Raw genomic sequence first — 4,789 nt, 5'->3', positions numbered from 1 at the left:
AACCCTACTGGCACCCTAGTCTTAGAATTCCATTCTCTAGAACTGTGAAGAAATAAATGGCTATTATTTAAGCCATCCAGTTTGTTGTATTTTGTTATGGTAGTCTGAGCTGAGCAAGACAGGGAAGAAGAAAATCTGTAAAAGTTTGTAAGTTTAAAAAGTGCTTCTGAAAAATTGGGGATCAGATGACACCAGAAAGATTAAATCAGCCATATCCAGAATGTGGGAAATTGTGCTCCAGAAATGATTTGGTATTGGGGTGCGTGGGTGGCTCAGTTGGTTAAGTGGCTGACTCTTGATTTTGGCTCAGGTCATGGTCACAGGGCCCTGGGATCAAGCCATGCATCAGGTTCTGTGCTCAGTGGGGAGTCTGCTTGAGGATTTTCTCTCTCCCTCTCCCTCTGACTCTCCCCTGGCTCACTCTTTCTCTCTCTCTCCAAACTAAATAAATAAATCTCTTGGACAAAATAAATGGCCTGGTTTTCTCAACAAATTAGTGGCATAATAAAAGAATGTCAGGGGGAGGCACCTGGGTGGCTCAGTAGGTTAAGCCTCTGCTTTTGGCTCAGGTCATGATCTCAGTGTCCTGGGATCGAGCCCCACATCAGGCTCTGCTCAGCTGCTTTCCCCTCTCTCTCTCTGCCTGCTGCTTTGCCTGCTTGCTCTCTCTTTCTCTGCCAAATAAATAAATAAAAACCTTTAAAATAAAACAAAATTTGTAATAAGTGGGAGAACTATCAGGGGTTTAAAGACATATCAACCCAATGCAGTGTATGAACCCTGATTAGATACTGAAACAAATAGAAAAGTAAACAGTTGAGATAACTAGGGGAATTTGAACACAGTCTGAGCACTAGAATATGTTCTGGAATTACTGTTAATTGTGTTATTTGGAATAACAGTTTTGGTATTTCATGTTTAAAGAAATGGTAGGAAGATGATGGTAGACAGGATGAAAGCAACTTGGCAAATGTTAGCAAGATGGGTGATGAGTACATAGAGATTCAGGTGGTTTTTTTTTTTTTTTCTTTTTGTCTTGTGCCAAATTTTCCATTGTAAAGATTTTTTTTTTTTTTAAGCAGGAAAAAGTGGGTTGCCTGGGTGGCTCAGTCAGTGTCTGCCTTCGGCTCAGGCCATGATCCCAGGGTCCTGGGACTGAGGAGTCTCCTTCAATGGGAAGCCTTCTTTTCCCTCTCCCTCTGCTGCTTCCCCTGCTCATGTTTTCTCTCACTCTCTCTCTCTTAAATAAATAAATAAAATCTTTAAAAGAAAAAAAAAATAAAATAAAGCAGGAAAAAAGTGATCTTTCTATTTGAAAAAGTTGGGAATCACTCTTGGAAATGATGCAAATAACCAGTTCATATTCAGGGACAGTGAAATTATATATAAAATTATATATATATTTACCATTTTTCTTAACTGAGCTGGACGTGGTACGTCTGTTAAATCACTTGTGAGGCCCTAATTAACGAGCACTCAGCACATGCGCTCCTCTGCGGCATCTCTAATTAAAGCTTGCTGTCCTTGACACCACCCTCAGGCCAGCAGTTTACACCTGAGCAGTACCCTCAGCTGCCTCAGCTTAAGCTGTGGTACCCTGAGAGCCCTTTAAATAGAACTGAGCCAGAATGCACGGAAATGCCCAGCAGCTCCCTCCCACCACTTCCAGCCCTTAATAGACTCCTGCTTGCCACTGCAGTCTTGTCGCTCAATCCTTCAGGATTGCTCTCTCCGGGCCCAGCCCAACCTTTGGTCTGGCTTCTGGCCTCTGTTATCTTACTGTGTCTCAGCTCTGACAGGTACTTTCAACTTTGGATCCTCCTGCCTCTGGCAAAAAAACAGCACAGATGCCACTCTGGGTTTTCCGAAGGTATGTCTTCCTTGTCTCTGGTCGCCCTATCCCTCTACTGGAATGTTCCCCCTCCCCCTTTCTAAGTGACCAACACAGCTTCCAGAAACCTATCTAATATTTCCTCTTCCCATTTCAAAGCTGAGTTGGGTTTCTCCATCCCATATTCCTGTGATGCCATATTCTGTTATAATCTTCTTCTTCTTCTTTTTTTTTTTAATCTCAGTATGTTTATTGTGCCCACACTAAAAAGTGTTTCCCTTTTAAGTTTTTGGTCGAACTGATAAAAAACAAGACACATCTCGGCATGTATAGTAAAACCTATATAATAAACAAGTATGTCTCTGAAGTGGGATTCCTTGTAATTTTTACTCTTTTTCTCCCCACCTTCCTACATATGAATCTATTATAATGAATATATATTACATTTATATCAATAGAAAAAAAAAAACAATTTACGGGCAGCTGGGTGGCTCAGTTGGTTAAGCAACTGCCTTCGGCTCAGGTCATGATCCCAGAGTACCGGGATCGAGTCCCACATCGGGCTCTCTGCTCAGTGGGGAGTCTGCTTCTCTCTCTATCCTTCTCCCCTCTCATTCTCTCTTTCATTCTCTCTCTCTCAAAAGAATAAATAAAATCTTAAAAAAAAAAAAATTTCCAAAACGTTCAACTGTAGTAACCACAGTCTCAGTAGTAATCCCTTAGTATCGGAGTTCTCGTTGTCCAAGCTCAAGACAAAGAGATCTGGTTAAATTATTTGTTCAATCTCCCACTATCCAGATTCCTACATTTTGTTTCTCTAAACTCAAGAACCAAATAGAGTTAGTGGTGGAATACTTATAATTATTTTTTCTATTAGTCTCATTCCTGCCTCCATTTTTTATCGTTTTTTTTTCTTTTTCCTTCTCATATACTAATTTGTATATATATATATATATATATATATATGTAGCTTATATACTTATTGAAAGAATAAATATATCTCTGTGACTTCATTTAAATTCCTTTCGGAACAAGGCAGATTATAAATAAAACATATATGTCTGGCTCCTATAGAAAAATATAACTTTGATAGGAAACTCAACTCGAGTAGGGACAATGATAATCCCCACATGATAATCTTCTTCTATGGGAACAAAACATTGCAACTAGGATGGACAAAAAGCTCTAAGAACCCCAAATCCCTCACCACCCAAGGGAGAAGATGATAATTGTTGAGTTCCCTAGGAGGAAAAAAAAATCAAGAGTCTTCCTTCTCCAGGAACCTGCAGTTGGTACAGGTATTGAAGATTGTGTGCCCCTCACTGGCTGAGCACATCTGTCTGATGTGCTAGGCCATTCCTTTGTGAGCACATCAAGAGCAGCGCCTCTCAACCACGGGTCCCTGGAACTCGAACCCTTCCTCCACTGACACAGGCAGTCCCCAGTTTGTTGAACATGACACAGGTGTTCACGACCTTCCCCTTGAAGTCTTGCATGGGGATACGGAAGCCACAGCAAACACAGGTGACCGTGTCCTGTGCCCCAGGCAGTGGCAGGAGGGAGCCACAATCCGGACACAAGTCCAGGTCCGACTGGAACCTGGAGCTGGACTATGCGTGGTCCATGACGTACCGGGTGCAGAAGCACCGAAAGCAGCCCCTCTGCTAGACTGAGCGAGTGGCCCCAGCTCAAGCCCCCCTCCCTGCACACATGGTGCTCACTGTCCAGACCTGCTGGCCTAATCATCTTCTTAGGTGTCCGTCCCTCCTACTCAACTTTGATCTCCTTCTCATCCTTAGCATCCAGCCAAGCACATAGTAGGAAGTACCTGACATGTGTTTGTTGGGTGGGTGGATGGATGGATGGATGAAAAGCTTCCTGAGTCCAAGAGGCCCAAGAGACTTATATATCTAGGTATCTCAAACCAGGAGAGGAGAATCCAACCCTGTTCTGTTCTATTTGATCACATCCTCTCTGTTAAACACCCAGGCCCATTACACAGACTTACCTTCAATGGGAAATATTCTGGAACTACTCATTGTCACTCTGCTATAACTAAACATATTTGAATAATGATAATGGTGTTGATGAAAATAACTACTACAATAACAGTCACATCCTTTCATATAGCATTTTGTATTTTACATCATTTTAATGTGAATTATCTTCTTTAATGTTATAGGCTTTATAAATGTCTGTTTAATTTAAATAAGTGGGAAGTTATTCTGTCTTCATGGAGGTGGAATCATCAGAGGCCCAGGAGGATTAAAGCAAGTGGCCCGGTTTATACTAGAAATCATGATTTATGACTCCTTATTTTGGTTTTATTTCAATGGAATCACACCAAGTTGTCAAATCAGGGATAATCAGCTTTCTGTCACTGAATATGAATTAGTTATTTGCATCGTTTCTATGAGAGTGGTTCCCAACTTTTTCAAATCGAAAGATCATTTTTTCCTGCTTTAAAAAAAAATATCTTCACAATGGAAAATTTGGCACAAAACAAAATAGAGGGGGAAAAAAATAAAAAAACCTGAATCCCTATGTACTCATCACCCGGCTTGCTAACATTTGCCAAGCTGGTTTCATCTGCCTACCCATCCTCCTGCCATTTTTTTAACATGATTAAAATACCAAAACCATTATCCCAACTAACACGATTCCAGAATATAATCTAGTGCTCAGACTGTGCTTAAATTTCCCCAGTTAGCTCCGCAATAAATATATTTATTTACATTTTTATTTATTTATACCTATATTTATATATAATAAAGTTCAGATGCCCCTTCACTGCCTCTTCAAGTCAAAAATCCATGCGCTCTTGGCCGTGGGAGTGGAGAGTGAAGGTGCCCTTCTCGCCTTGCAGCTGCAGAGCACGCAAAGCCTCCTTTGACATTTGGATCTGGCAGATGGGCCCACGGAGTGCTCTGACGCCGCCAGCTCTCACCTCCCAGCTCC

The 4,789-nt window shown here is 41.4% G+C and overlaps 1 pseudogene; it reads right to left on the bottom strand.

Moving 5' to 3' along the window:
* Positions 1 to 3,089: 3,089 nt before the first annotated feature.
* Positions 3,090 to 3,456, bottom strand: LOC131815299 (DNA-directed RNA polymerase I subunit RPA12-like; annotated as a pseudogene).
* Between the last annotated feature and the right edge of the window lie 1,333 nt (positions 3,457 to 4,789).

This window comes from Mustela lutreola, chromosome 14 (assembly GCF_030435805.1).
Source record: "Mustela lutreola isolate mMusLut2 chromosome 14, mMusLut2.pri, whole genome shotgun sequence".
Lineage (NCBI taxonomy): Eukaryota > Metazoa > Chordata > Mammalia > Carnivora > Mustelidae > Mustela > Mustela lutreola.
Note: the sequence above shows the minus strand (reverse complement) of the source record. Positions and strands in the feature narration are given on the sequence as shown.